The following is a 16,280-nucleotide window of genomic DNA, read 5'->3' on the forward strand; positions in this document are numbered from 1 at the left end:
AAAAGCAGCATAACAGGCTTCTTTTGAAAATCAAAAGACTTGGCAAGGCCAGGTCCACATTCCTGAGCTGTCAACAATTGGCTGAAGCTTGAGGTGTCTAGAAAGTGACTCTTTTGGACAAGGCGGGTGTTCTCCTGCATGCCACAGTCTAATGGAGGCATTTAATTTGATTTTACTGCTCCTGCTTTACCGAGAGAGACCATGTAGACAGAATGATGAAATGCTGTGTGTGCCTATCTAAAACCAAACTCATGTAGTGGATCCCTTACTCTTGGACTTTGTTCCAGCAATTCTGTCTTTTCTTATCTGATTTCCCCCTTTTACTGGATCATTGCCATTGGAAAATCTTGTTATTTCTTCCATCTTAAAAATACATATTTTGGTCCAGTTTATTTCAGTTAGAGAGATTGCACTCAAACTCAGCCTCCCATAAATTTGTCAGGAGTTAGCAGTTGGCTTTTTTTTTTATGTTTATTTGTTCATCTTGAGAGAGAGAGAGGGTGGAGAGACAGAGAGAGAGAGAGAGAGAGAGAGAGAGAGAGAGAGAGAGAGAGATCTGGGCAGGGGCAGAGAAAGAGGGAGAGAGAGAATCCCAAGCAGGCTCCACGCTGTCAGTGCAGAGCCCGACTCGGGGCTCCATCTCACCAAACATGAGATCACGACCTGAGCTGAAATCAAGAGTCAGGCGCTTAACCAACTGAGCCACCAGGCACCCCGGCAGTTGGCCTTTGTAGCAATTTTTTGTAAATACCTATGACCTAGACCTAGCTGGCTTGACACCTCAGAGATCTGTTTATCCTTACTGGTAAGACTGCTCTCTCCCTCCCCCTCCTGTAAAAGGGAGGACAAGAAGAGAGTATGTCCCTTCTCTTTAAGCTAATCCATCTGCTTCTTGGCCCAAGAATATCCCTTCATAGACAACCTAGGAAGAGAGAACCTGTTCACCTGATGACCTTCTGTCACTCATGTCACTTGAGCCCTTTGCACATCACTCTTGGCCCATTTCTCTTCCTCATTTCCTACATCCTCCTGACTCTTCCTTCGAAGCCAAAGCTGACTGCTTCTCACCACTTCCACCGCTAGCACCCTATTCCAAACCATGATCCCCTCTTACTCGGAATACAGCAATAACAGCCATATGGTTATCTATTGCTGTATAACAAATTCCCCCCAAACCTTAGTGGCTTGAAACAGCAACACTGATTACCTCACGGTTCCCGTAGGTTAGGAATCCAGGGGTGGCTTGGCTGACATCTCTACTCTGCAGTCTCTCACAGGCTCCAAGTTTCAGTTGGAGTTACCTAGCAGGCACAAACGTGGAAGGATCTACTTCTTAGCTCACGCATGAGGTTGCAGGCAGGATCCATTTCCTGTGGATTGACGATAGGACTGAGGGCCTCAGCTCCTCAGTGGCTCCTGAGCAGAGACCTCCTGCAGTTCTTTGTCACATGAACCTCTCTGTAGGGTGGCTCACAATACGCCAGCTTGCTTCATCGGGGCAAGTGAGAGGAATTTATTACCTAATCCGGGAAGTGACATCCGTTATTTGCCATAGTCTGTTCATTAGGTCCAGCCCACATTTAAGGGTAGGATATCCCATGAAAAATGTGAATTCCAGAAGTTGGGAATCACTGGGGGCTCTCTCAGTAGCCTGCCTACCACAGCTTCCTCTCTGGTTAACTTGCCGCTGCATGTGGTTCCTGGCAGCCTATTTGCAACACAGCAGCCAGATGATGTCTTTGTAAGTCAGGTCATGTCACTCCTTTTTAGAAAACCTTACAATGACTCCCATTTCACCCTAAGTAAAATCCAAAGTTCTTACAACAGCTTCCCATGCTCTACATTATCCAGTCCCTGTTACATTTCTGCTCTTGTCTCCTACCACCTTCTCCACGCTTAGCAAGACCAACTGCACTGGTCTCCTCACTAGCCTTCAAACATGGTAGCTAGTCATGCTGCTGCCTCAGGGCCTTTGAACCAGCTCTTCCCTCTATCAGGAAATCTCTTCCTCCAGATGTTCATATAGAGAATGCACTCACCTCCTTTAAGACTTTATTCAAATGTCACTTCCTTAATGTAGTCTCCCCTGGCAAACCCACCCCTGTTCCCAAAACTCCTGATTTCTCCAATCTTCTTTTAATTTTTTTTGCATAATATTTCTAATATGCTAATTTACTTATTTATTATGTAATACCATAATGCTGAGCCCATAAATGCAGGTACCTTTATATGATGTCTATTAATGAATCTCAACTGCCTAGAAAATAATAGGCTTGCAATATATATTTCCTGAATGAATGAAAGGATGAATGAATATGTAGCATTTGATTGAGTACTAGCCTTGAGGAACACCAACATGTAAGTGACTAGTAGGGTACAAGGATCCAGGAAAAAAATGAACATTTCTTGTGCCCTATTGATTTCCTTCCTTCCTTCCTTCCTTCCTTCCTTCCTTCCTTCCTTCCTTCCTTCCTTCCTTCCTTCTTTCCTTCCTTCCTTTTATAATTCTGCAGACATTTATTTTATTATTTCATTTTTTTGTTTTTGTTTTTTTCTTTTTCAAGTTTTCATTTAAATTCCAGTTAACACACAGTGTAATATTAGTTTCAGGTGTAGAATGTAGTGATTCATCATTTACATACAACACCCAGTGTTCATCACAAGTGCCCTCCTTAATCCCCATCACCTGCTTAACCCATCCCCCTGCCCACCTCCTCTCTAGCAACTCTCAGTTGTTTTCTATAGTTAAGAGTCTGTTTTCTGGTTTGCCTCTCTCTTTCTTTTCCCCTATGTTCATCTGTTTTGTTTCTTAAATTTCACATATGAGAGAAATCTTATGGTATTTGTCTTTCTCTGACTGACTTATTTTGCTTAGCAGAATACTCTCTAGCTCCATCCATGAGCTTGCAAATGGCAAGATTTCATTCTTCTTGATGGCTGAGTGATATTCTACTATATGTATATATAAACATACATCTTTATCCATTCATCAGTCGATGGACATTTGGGTTCTTTCTATAATTTGGCTATTGTTGATAATGCTGCTATTAACATCGGGGTGCATGTAGCCATTCAAATTAGGATTTTTGTGTCCTTTGGGTAAATACCTAGTAGTACAGTTGCTGTAGCATAGGGTAGTTCTATTTTTAACTTTTTGAGGAACTTCCATACTGTTCTCCAGAGTAGCTGAACAAGTTTGCATTCCCACCAACAGTGTAAGAGTCTTCCCCTATCTTGGCATCCTCACCAACACCTGTCATTTCCTGTGTTGTTAATTTTAGCCATTCTGACTGGTATGAGGTGCTATCTCATTGTAGTTTTGATTTGTATTTCCCTGATGATGAGTGATGTTGAGCATCTTTTCATGTGTCTGTTAGCCATCTGGATGTCTTCTTTGGAAAAATGTCCATTCATGTCTTCTGCCCATTTTTAACTGGATTATTTGTTTTGGGGATGTTAGTTTGATAAGTTCTTTATAGATTTTGGATACTAACCCTTTATCTGATATGTCATTTGAAAATATCTTCTCCCATTATGTAGGCTGTCTTTTAGTTTGGTTGATTGTATCCTTTATTGCGCAAAAGCTTTTTATAGTGATGAAGTCCCAACAGTTTTTTGTGTTTTGTTTGTTTGTTTTTTGTTTTTTGCTTTTGTTTCCCAATAGTTTATTTATGCTTTGATTCCTAGATGTGTCAGAAGACATATCTAGTAACAATTTGCTATGGCTGATGTCAAAGAGGTTACTGCCTGTGTTCTCTAAGATTTTTATGGGGTCCTGTCTCACATTAGGTCTTTCACCCATTTTGAATTTATTTTTGTGCATGGTGTAAGAAAGTGGTCCAATTTCATTCTTTTACATGTTGATGTCCAGTTTTCTCAACACCATTTTTTGAAGAGACTATCTTTTTTCCATGGGATATTCTTTCCTGCTTTGTCAAAGATTAGTTTACATATATTTGCAGATCCATTTCTGGGTTTTCTATTCTGTTCCATTGATCTATGTGTCTGTTTTTGTGCCAGTACCATACTGTCTTGGTAATTACAACTTTGTAAGAAAACTTGAAGTCCAGAATTGCGATGCACCCCACTTTGCTTTTCTCTTTCAAGATTGCCTTGGCTATTTGGGGTCTTCTGTGATTCCATACACAGATTATTTGTTCTAGTTTTGTGAAAAATGCTGGTGGTATTTTGATAGAGATTGCAGTAAATGTGTAGATTACTGAGACATTTTACCAATATTTGTTCTTCCTATCTATGAGCATGGAACATTTTTCCATTTCTTTGTGTCATCTTCAGTTCCTTTCATCAGTATTTTATAGTTTTAAGAGTACAGATCTTTTACCTCTTTGGTTAGTTTTATTCCTAGGTATCTTATAGTTTTTGGTGCAATTGTAAATGGGATTGATTCCTTGATTTCTCTCTCTGCTGCTTCATTATTTGTGTATAGCAATGCAACAGATTTCTGTATGTTGATTTTGTATCCTGTGACTTTACTGAATTCATGTATCAGTTTTAGCAATTTTTTGGTGGAGTCTTTTAGGTTTTCTATATAGAGTATCCTGACATCCGCAAACAGGGGAAGTTTTTCTATATAGAGTATCTTGTCATCCGCAAAGAATGAGAGTTTGACTTCTTCCTTTGTTGATTTGGATGCATTTTATTTCTTCTTGTTGTCTGATTGCTGAGGCTAGGACTTCCACTCTTAACCTTGTCATTTTTGGAGCAACCAGCTGAGCTCAAATGTAATCTGAAAGTATCTTGTCACAGCTATAACAAGTAACTGGAAATTTTTGCTGTGGGGATTTGCTGCCATCAGCAAGAAGGGCACCTGCAAGGATCCACTCAACAAGTCTTCCACTCATGGAAGCATAGAAGTACAAGGTTGTTAACAGCCGATGGAGCAACCCTTGACCAGTGGGGGATGGAAAATGGTGAGTAAATATGACTTTCTTATGAACCTCAGGATGAACATTCTCAAGTGCATCCTCATAGCTCATTACACAGTTGTTAGCAAGATGAAGTCCTATGGCCCATAATTGTGATTTCCTTAGACAAGGTTGGAACTGTTAATCAGTTCACTGAAGAGGTGGGTGGGGAAGCAATAATGAAATAGAGTGTGGAGTAAAGTAAGAAGAGGTAAGAAAATGGAGACTCCTCTCTTCTGAAGGAAATGGACAGACTGAGGTGACAGGATTGAAGCATATACAGGGCACACCAGGAAAAGACAGATGTTCCAAGAAATAGATACTGTCTAATGGCGTAAGTGCTTGAAAAATGTGGGAACACAAGGACTTATGTGCCACATCTGCTGAGGAAAGAACATAGGAAGGCAATTTTTGAGCTGAGTCTTACAGGATAGTTTTGTCAGGGTTAGGGGATTTCAGGCAAACTCCTGGGAATGGCTTTTGCAAAGATACTGAATTCTGGAAAAGGAGAGTGTGTTTGAGTAATTTCAAGCATAGCAGCCTGGCTGGAACACATATTGTTATGATGGTTACAGATGGTGCTGGAGAAGTGGCAGGGCCAGGCTGTGACAGGTTGTCCACAGTAGCCAAATCCTCTGCCTCCCACTCAACAAATTTTATTTTATTAGAAACTCGTAAGTTTGGAAGGAAGAATCAGTGCTGTGATTATCACCCTAACAAAATGAACAATAATTCTCTGGCATCATATAAATCTTAGTCCATAACTAGTTTGACCAACTCTCTCAAAAACCTTTTTTTTTATAGTTGGTTTGTTTGAATCTGAATCTAAACAAATCAATGCTTTATATTTGCTGAAGTCTAGTGACTTGTGAATCTAGTGAAGTAACATTCTCACTTTTTTTTTTCCCATGACAACACATACACACACACACACACACACACACATTTGGAATTTATTGAGGTTTTCTTTACTAACCAGACATGGTAATTTTTTGCAAATAATTAATGGACCCTGGAAAAAGAAGGCCTATTTTATGTTTCAATGGTTTTGTTAATGCCCTCACAGTCCTGTGAGGCCAGTAGCTACAGGATGTGTTCACTAAGGGGAAGGTGAACTTCAGTATTGATAAAGGAATCCATACTTGCCCTAAATCAGCCCCATCTCTGTGCTGAACAAGCACTCCTTTGTTTGTCAAAAACATAAAGCTAATTATCACCAAGTTCTCCATGTCATGGAATTGAATGCTTTTCATCAGAATTCTGTAGAATGTGCTCAAGATGACTCCATAAGTACAGTAAAATACCAAGAGGAAGAGGTAGATAATGAAAAAAGTGAGTCCTCATCTCACATTTTGCCACAAATAATTACAAGAGGAATTACTATACAAATAATGAGAAGAATAACCCCTTCGTCCTGAAGGATCACTCATAGTGATTGGCAGACAATACAAACTCCTACCAGAGCTGTACTGTGTGACATTCCTAGGCAAGCCTAAGGAGAACTAAGGGCTGATGTTTCAGGCCACCATCAGCTAAGCCAGCCGCTTACTGTCCCGGCCCTTCCTGCTAGCCCATCCACAGACCACTGTGCAGCATCCCCTGGCATGGAGGTACATACTCCTCATCTCAACCTGGTGCCTCAATCTAGGCCTTCCCAGAGGAATGCGCACCGATCAAACTCTGCCCATGCTCGCCAAAGTCTTGGACATTTTCTAGAGCCAACCCTCCTCTGAGTCTTATGACTACATTAAATCAGCTTCAATTCGCATTCAGATATTAGTAATAGAAATAAAAAATTCCAGTGGCCTTAAAGAGATTAAAGTTTGTGTTTCTTTTCCATATAAAATAATTCTGAATTAAGTAGTCAGGAGGGTGAAGTGGATACAGTGAGCCCGCTATGAATATTTGCTTAGTGCTTGCTATTTCAGTACAAATCAGCCTTACATCCAGTTGCTAGCATGGATTCTTCCTCGTCCCTGTCTAGAACAGGCCCATAATGCTGAGCAATTAAAGCCTCCTCCCACCGCTCCCATGGGCAACCTCATCCAGTAAACATCCCAGGTCTCTCATCCCTCAGGGCAACTCTGAAGTTCATGGTCTCTACTGGGATAAAATCAAGCTCCAGTTGCTCTCAGAGGTAACTTGCTTCATAACATGCCCTTTGTTTGGCGTCTGTCCATTTTTGGTCTTGATTTTCATTTCCATGTTAGTATTTCCTATGATCACTTCCCAAATAAACTACTTGCACTTGAGTTTTTGCTTCAGGGTCTCCTTCTGGGAATCCAAACTGAGATGGAGGGACGGAAAGTATTTAGAGCAATGATACAATCTGCCACAGAGAAGAATGCCTTTGGGCGCTAATTAGTAGTCTCTGCCAAAAATTCCAACACAAGAACGGATCCGCCCATCTTCTCTATGCTTCTGTCCTCAAAGCTGTTCATCTCTTGATCGGACCGGAAACACTGTTTCCCAGAAGGGATGAGGACTCTTGTAAAGGATTTTCTTCCACTTCTGGACCACAGGAAGCAGGAGCAATCATTTACTCTAAACAGACTCTACCACCCTGCCTTTCATAGGGCCTCAGGATGTTTATGCATGGATTCCCTTTATAGGCACGTAAGCTCCCTTCTCCCAGCACTGAGGCCATCACGTGGGGATGGCGAGTGCAGGTACATACAAGCCCTTTCTGTGACACTTCCTCTCCTACTTTCCTTCCATCCACCAAGTGCACCCTGCCTACAAAAATCACCTTGTTAGTGTAATCCTGCATGAAATAAGCCTGACACATATGTACAATGCTTTATGTATACATGCATACATACAAACTAAGCAGAGACATAATAATTTAGGTGTGGGTTTTTTGGACCAAAAAAAAAAAAAAGGAATCCAGAAAATGACTAAAGAATTATCTCCCTAGATTCTCTCTTCCTCTCTCTTTCCCTCTCCCCCACAAACATCCCAAGATGCCAATATGATACTCATCATTCCGCCATTTTGAAATACTTTGAGATTAGTGAGGGTGATACTCATAATTCAGTACCGTTATCTTTTATGACAATGAAAAATACAATTTAACTTGCTCTTTATGGCATAACTTGATTTCTTACCTTTAGGAATAAAGTGAATATAAATAGATTTAAAAAGGAAAACAAGTACAAGAGTAAAGACTCCTTATTCCATACTATCCAGAAACCAGGACTTAGTTATCAAATATTTTAAAACCCAGTAATTTAAAAAGGGTGGATGTGGCCTATTATTGCAAAGTTAGAAATCAAATAACTCCTTAAGATAAGAAGAATATCATGGGAGTTATGAGTGGAGAGCAGAAACCTGGATCACTGCCATCACTGCATATATGCTCAAGATGTTGCAGCTGTCATAAAATAGGAGAGAGAGTAATCTTACTTTCTAATGGAAAGATACATGCTTTTACATCTAAAGAAAAAAATTTTCTCAGATTTTTTGTGTAATATTTCAATTGTCTTGTATTTTTACAAGCTGTATCCTAAGTATTTTCCCTTCCCTCTGACCTCTTGTCATTGATGCAAGTGCTGGTCCTAGGTCAATTTCTCAGGCACATGGAAGGGGAGCAGCACAAGGATTCATGGCCCTCCAGTCTAGGACAAGCTCAGAGGAGATGGGAGGAGCCTGTATCCATTTGCATAGGACCTTTGATGAAGCCAGAGGCAGCTATTATTTCTTTGAAGAGATGTCGTCAGAGGGGAAAAATGGGTTCAATGACATGCAAGGGACATTTGCAGATGGATGACACAGAACAAGGGCTGACAAATCTGAACATTGAAAACCATCATGTCCCTTATACTAAGACTACCAGGCTTTAGGAATGAAAGAGAGGTAAAACTAACAATTAAAAAATGGGTGACCCAACACAAGATTTGCAAACTTCTAATTTTACTGAGTGAAGACATTTAGAAAAAACAGCCTACAAACAAATAGCACTCATCAGTGCCAGTGTTGTAAAAACAAGGGACATTTGAATTCTTCCCTCCTTTAAAAAAATTTAGGTTTGTTTATTTATTTTGAGAGAGACAGAGACAGCACAAGTGGAGGAGGGGCAGAGAAAGAGGGAGAGAGAGAGAATCCCAAGCAGTCTCCATAGCACTGTCTGTGCAGAGCCCCACGCAGGTCTCAAACCCACGAAACCACGAGATCATGACCCAAGCTGAAACCAAGAGTCCAATGCTCAGCCAACTGAGCCACCCAGGCTCCCCTAAATTCCTCCCTTCTAATAAATATATATTAGTTTATACGAACTTATCAGTGTGGTCCTTATTTTCCTCCATGCTAACATCCCTAGGCTAGTGAAAACTCGGTGCTGGTCCCACTCCATTCTGAGGGTTGACCTCAGGAAGACACTCCAGGGTCCCTCTTAAAGACCTCTTGTCTCCTTGGCAGTGTTTGTGACAGGCCTCGAATATCTTACAGTTCAGCACTGAAGCCTCCAGTTCACAATTGAACTGCACAATATTTTTCAGTAGCCATGTAATTTGGCAAAGGACTCTCCTGATAGATTTTAAAGAATTCATGTTCTAATGCCAATTCACGTAATTCTTGAATTACCTGTTGATAGGTGTCTGCACATGGGTGCACAAGAATGAATTAAAACAAATACCCTGGGCAAAGTGTTTTACAACAAACAATTATAATTCAGATGAACTTTGGAGTCATATTTCTGAAAGTGTTTCTCTCTCTCTCTCTCTCTCTCTCTCTCTCTCTCTCTGCTAAGATGTTGGTGCAAATCCTTTGAAGGATCTTGGGACCTTGGACAACCATGTGAAGAACCATCTTACTGGCTATGGACCATCTTGGAACTTTTAATATGCGGAAGAGAAGTAAGCTTCTACCTTTTATTTTTAAGTTTAAAGACCACTAAAACCCAATTTAGACACTTCAAGCTTCCTGAACTCTAATTCAGAGAACAACTGCAAGATTTTAAGAGGATAAAAAATTAGATAACTCATACAAGAACACACGGCATGTTCTCAGAGTTATTTCATCGTTATAAATGCTTTCATTATTAAACAAGAAAAATAACACAAATGAGTAAAGAATTTAACTCAAGAAATTATATGAAGAACAATAAAATAAACTTAATAAAATGGAGGGAATTAATAATGAAGAACAATAAAATAAACTTAATAAAATGGAAGGAATTAATAAAGCCAAAAGCAGAAAATAAATAATTACACTGAAAGAAATAGATTGCATAAATCAAAGAACAAGTTCTTGAGAAAAACAATGAATTTTTCTGGCAAATGTAATCTCAAAAAGAAATTGAAAAGCGTAAATTCACAAAATCAACTTTAAACATATAACCAGAGAAATGGATATTGCTTTCAAAGAATAAGAAAATAAAATATATTAACAATTCCTATACAAAATAGTATAAAATTGTACACAGATGAAATATGGAACAATAGCTATGGAAGAAATGGAAAATGTTCCAAAGAATAAGCTTCATAAAAAAAGATGTAGGTTCAGACTGGTTTTATAGATTAGTTATTTCAAAGTATTAGGCAACAGAAAACTTTCATATCATACAAACTTTTTCCATCACTGAAAATGATGGAAAGCTTCACAGCTCAGTTTATATAATGAGCCTAATCCAGAGACTGTAATCTAACAGATGTATTTTATTTTAAAATAAAGTAAAACATAAAATAAAAACAAATTTCATGTGATTGTTTCACAATAAATATATGCGTGAATTTTTTCATATAAATGCTAGATTTCAATAAAGTTAGAATATAAAAATATAAAACTTACTGATCATTTCTAAGCTCTTGAAGAATAGACAAATTCAGTCGTTTATTAAAAAGTGATATGTCTAGAGCAAGTAGGACATAAAGTAAAAACCTTGTATTGTGATCTCTCAGTAAAAAATATAATGATATAATTTATCACATCAAATGAAAAACTATGTAATAAGTTGAAAAGGCATTCAGTGACTATGAATACATTATACAGAAAATCTTGAACTACAAACAGAAGGAACATTTACACAGTTAAAAGATAATCTAAAGATAGTTTACAGTATAAGAATAAAATGCAAGGCGGGGGGCACCTGGGTGGCTCAGTCAGTTAAGTAACCAACTGCTGATTTTGGCTCAGGTCATGATCTCATTGTTCATTAGCTCGAGCCCCCATCGAGCTCCACGCTGGTGGTACAGAGCCTGCTGGGGATTGTCTCCCTCTCTCTCTGCTCTTCTCCTGTTCTCTCTCTCTCTCAAAATAAATAAATAAACTTAGACAAAGAGAATAAAATGCAAGAAACATTTCCATTAAAATAAGGAAAGACACAAAAATTTGGACTATTGCCACTAACTTTTCTTTCTTTCCTTTTTTTAAAAAATACTTATTTATTTTTTGGGAGAGTGCAAGTGGGGGAGGGGCAGAAAGAGGGGGACAGCGGATCTGAAGCAGACTCTGCACTAACAGGCTGTCAGCACAGAGCCTGATGCGGGGCTCGAACTCACAAACTGTGAGATCATGACCTGAGCCAAAGTTGGATGCTCAAGCGACAGAGCCACCCAGGTGCTCCGCCACTAACTTTTCTTAAACCTTGTTTTGAAAGATTTAATCAGTAACATAAAACAAAAAGTATAAATAAGATGTTCAACAATTGCAAAAGAGGTTACAATCATTATTTGTAGGTACTATCATTTGACTAGAAAAATGAAGAGAAATCAGCTAGAAAATCATACAGAACTAATGTCCAGAGACAAAGTAAATATGTAAAAACCAATAGCCATGGTGGAAAAATGAAAACTTTCACAACAGAAAACAAGACATTTAATATCTAGGACTATGCCCAATAGAAAAAAATAGGTACAAAATAATTTTATAAGAAAAAATAGGTTGTTATGCACATGGAATGAAAATAAATTCTTGCCAAGTAAATGTAAAAATTAATACAAAGTTTGTAAAAAAAAAACTCAAGGTGTTTGCTTATTAAAAACGTGGCAGATTAATGATAAAAATTCATTTTTAAAAATATAGGGATGATACTTGCCAAGGATATTTTGAATAAACAAGGAATACTGAAAAGAAACTTCCCAGCTAAATATGAAACATATATGAGACAATAATTAAAGGTGTAGTATTAAAGTGGAAATAAGCATGTTAAAGGAAAATAATTTAAATCACAAAAATATACTTTCTATAAGAGAAGACTTTCAAAGTTGAAATTTTACGCTGATAATATTAATGGGAGCATTGGTTAACAACTGGACAATTCACAGATATCCACATGGATGGGAAATGTGCCTGAGGACTGGACCAGTTATATCAGCAGTGAAGGCCAGCAAAGAAGCAATAATCCACTGATGTGGAAAATGTAGGGGTTCAGAGCCAACAGCCAGGAAAGAATTCTTAAGACATCTTTAGTGCAAAAAGGTGGTTTTATTAAAGCAGGGGACAGGACCCATGGACAGAAAGAGCTGCACTGGGGCTGTGAGGAGTGACTAATGATATACTTGGGAGTTGAGGGAGGTGAAGGCAAGGGGAAGTTTCCAAAAGGATTTTATATGCTAAAGAAGACTCACAGGACCCTGGAGGCCTAGCTATAGATTAAAAAAAAATTATAATAATAAAAAAACACAAAAATTGCTTTTTTCTTTCAAATCACCAAGACAGTTGCAAACTGATAGAGTGAGGTCTTGCAGGACTGTGATCTCTATCAGTTAACCACTTGTTTTTCCTCTAGCAAAGCGTTAACAATTGGGCCCCAGGAAGAATGTCACTTTCTGTCACAAGGACTTGTCAATGGGCTATAAATTGTAAGGAAATTTAATTTTCCAGTTGCCTTTGTTTCCCACATCACCACCGCTATCACATGCCATCACACACACCCATGCATATGCACACGCTCGAGCGCGCGCGCGCGCGCGCGCGCGCGCGCGCACACACACACACACACACACACACGCACACACATACACATCTTAACACATGTCCATACCCTCTTCTTCCTAGAAAAAAGGGGAGATGAAGGGTAGAATGTGATTATACTTGAGGATTTACTAGAAAATCACTGGATTGAACTGAGAGAAACCTGCAAATGGATAGATTTGATTGCTGCTGGGCAAGCTTGAGGCTAAAAGTCAGAAATTAAACTGGGTTAAGAAATAAATTCTTTTTTTACATGCCTGAGTCTGTGACTGAGAAATTCATGCCTATTAAACCTTCATCAAATCAGGGCTATCCTTGCTGGGCAATGCTGCATTGCTTCTCAGTTGTGCTTTGAATAAAATCCAAATTCTGGGGCTGCAAGACCCCATATGCTCTCCTCCTTGATTACAACTTTCAGCTCTCCTTTTCTCCCATGATTATTCCAGCAGCACAGACTTTCTTTTTGAGCAGAGCAAGATCTCTCCTGTCCAAAGTCTTTTTATTTGCTGGGCCCTGTGGACTGCTATTCCTTTGCTTGAAATGTAATTTCTTAGTTTATTTTTTAAACTTCCTTTTTGTTCTTTAATTCTCAACTCCAATATCACAGCTTCACAAATGCTCTCTGATTTTCCTAACCAAAATTGTTATTTTTATTATATTCTTATGTGCATTTTCTTCATCATGCTTTGTAAATCACATTCTGTATTTGCCTTGTTTATTTGTTCATTGTTTATTATCTGCCTCCTCTTATCAACTTTCTGAGGTCCAGGATAACGTTTACTTTATTCATTCACTCATTTATTGTGAATCCCTATTTCCTATTATGGTGCCTGGGACATACAGGACATGTTCAATGAAGCCTTTTTTTTAATTGAATAAACTACTCAGTTATTTAAAATCATATTATAGAAGAGTATATGTAGACAAAGAAAAATGTTCATAATATATTAAGTGAAGAAAGCAGATTAAAAATAGATGACCTCGAGGTATATATAAACATATGGCAAATACCAAAGAAAATTTTAAGCCCTGGAAGGAAATGTACCAGAAATTAACAGTGTTTGTAGGTACTGAGATGAGAGATCATTTCTATTTCTTCTTTTATATCTTACAGGATTTTCCAATTTTTTGATCCTATACATACACACACATTTTTAAAGTATTAAATATCTCAAATATAAGTAATTATCTGATAGCACTATATTGTTCTTCAGAGTCCTTTTTCTCCTTTATCTTTTCATCCTTTCTTCATTCTACCCAAAAAAGAGGAGATTGTCATGGAAACAGCAGACTCAGATTGAAATCCATCTACCACCTAATGAGCATGTGATTTGGGGCAAGTTACTCAATTCTTCTAAAGTTAACACTTCACCATATAATGGAAATAGTATTAAGAGGGAAACATTAAAACTACCTCCCAGCAGACCGTGTGAAAAAGACTTCTGGGGGAAAAAACTGGGAAAAGAAAAGTTGAATAGCTGTCCACCCGCTTTTTCCTTCCTCATTCGCTTTTACAAATTGTTCTTTTCCCTTTCTTCCTCCTATCTGATCCACATCTGTCAATGCTGGGACTGTATCAGAAGTGTCTTTTGGATAGGGAAGTCTGGCTCATTTCCTTGAAAAGATCTGTCTGCTCAATAAAAAAGGGACTAGATTGGCAGGGCCAGGGAAACCCAGAGTCCTCGGGAGACTCTGGGTTCTATTTCTAAGTTTCCACCACCATTTTTCTTCATCTCACTGTTTCCTTTTGAGCTTTGAAATTCTTGGTACGGATTGGGGCAGGGGAGGAGGGGAAGTGGAAGGGCAATCTTTAGGCTAGAGTTGGAAAAGCTTGAGGAAAGAAAAATTATCATATAAATAATCTTCTACATTGCCTTTTCCTAGACAAAGAAGAGGTCAGAAACTTTAAAATGCAAAATGCGGTGTATGTTCCCCTATCATGGGATGGGGGGTGGGAGGACCAGATCCAATTCCAAATGGGAAAAAAAGAACTTTGAATTTATTCTCTAACTGACTCAGGAGAGATTTAAAAGTTGAAATGTTACAATTTGGTTGGCTTCTCTCAGCAGCACCAGGCATTTCCATTTCATGTGGGAAGAACAAAATGAGGCAAACAATCCAAGATTAAATGAAAACAGGTGGGATAGAGGATGCATTTACACTTTACCACCTGGAATAAGGGTATTTGCCTCTCGTGGTGTTATAGGCTTGGGGGTTATTGAAGCGCTCGCACCGCCTATAAATTGAATCAATGCTCATTAAACTCATTGGGAGAAACTCAGTTAGGAAAACAGCCTAGATGGAAAACAAGCCCTTTGTTTTTATTGGATTTTACAATAGGGAGCACTCTACAATAAGCTTTTAAACATGAAGGCGGGAAGGAGTAACGATAGAACTTACTCCAGTGTGGGATGGAATTTGGGGGATGCCGTGCTTCTCTAGAGAGAACATACTTAGAGCAGGGACTGAGGTGAGACAGGTATTTTATTTTCTTCTGACCCAAAATAATAACCTTAATGTGAATTTCTCACTATACCTCTTTATGTCTCTTTCCCACACCAGCAGCTGTAGATTCTTCAGTTTCTTAACAGGTCTCAGATGTTTTTTTCAAAATATTTCACTCTCTGCAAAATAATGATGCTAAGGTTACTGCCCTATGTTCAGAAGCAACAGATTCTTATGTATTCATAACTGCACCTAGCACGGCAGACATTGTATTTCTGAAAAACAACACTAAAACAGCCATGTAAAACTCACATTTGCTCTCTTCTCATAAGAGACTGCTCTTCCTGGCCTGCAAAGTCCTTCCAGGATAAAGAAGTCCCTCTTCCAGAGCTTACTTTAAACTGGTTTCAACTTATCAAACACGTAAACATGTCTCAGGCTCCGGGAGCTAAGCTAGGTACTACACATGATGTAAAGAAGAGAAAAGAAATAAGGAAACTGCCAGCCTTTTCTGGGAGCTTTGTATCTTACCTTATTGACACAGCATTTTACTATTGGCTGCGCTGAGTTATAGAGGACAGCAGATTTTGACAGGCCAGAAACCTAAAATTTGAATCCAGATAGGTGTCATTCTAAGGCCCATGATTTCTCTGCTACCTTCAAATTTTAGATGACTCCAAGGGAATAAAGATTTATCCCAGGATCAGCCAAAATTGTATTCATCAGAAGTATTCTTGGAAAGAGAGGTACTGTATTGAAGACATTCTTTGATAAGCCCACCTACCCTCACCCTGTTTCTGATGTTACCTTTGGTTCTTGATGAAATGACAAGGGAATAAAGGACCAGAAAAGGAATTTGTATTGCTTTCTTGGGGTAGAAGGAAAAAAGGGTAAGCAGAAAACCTCCGGAGTTTTCTGTAGACTCCCCAGTGTTTTTGAGGAGGGTATCTGTGAAAATGGTTGAAAAACTGAGCTTCAAGTTATGGCTGACCTGGGGGT

The 16,280-nt window shown here is 38.8% G+C and overlaps 1 long non-coding RNA gene across 1 annotated transcript in view; it reads right to left on the bottom strand.

The window, feature by feature from the left end:
* LOC102902128 overlaps positions 1-15,482 on the bottom strand; it is a 44,629-nt gene extending 29,147 nt beyond the window's left edge. The window contains exon 1 of the long non-coding RNA XR_006585598.1: positions 15,373-15,482. This is a non-coding gene — a long non-coding RNA (uncharacterized LOC102902128). The remainder of the gene's footprint in view (positions 1-15,372) is intronic.
* Between the last annotated feature and the right edge of the window lie 798 nt (positions 15,483-16,280).

The sequence above is a fragment of the Felis catus genome, chromosome C2 (genome assembly GCF_018350175.1).
Source record: "Felis catus isolate Fca126 chromosome C2, F.catus_Fca126_mat1.0, whole genome shotgun sequence".
In the NCBI taxonomy this organism is placed as follows: domain Eukaryota; kingdom Metazoa; phylum Chordata; class Mammalia; order Carnivora; family Felidae; genus Felis; species Felis catus.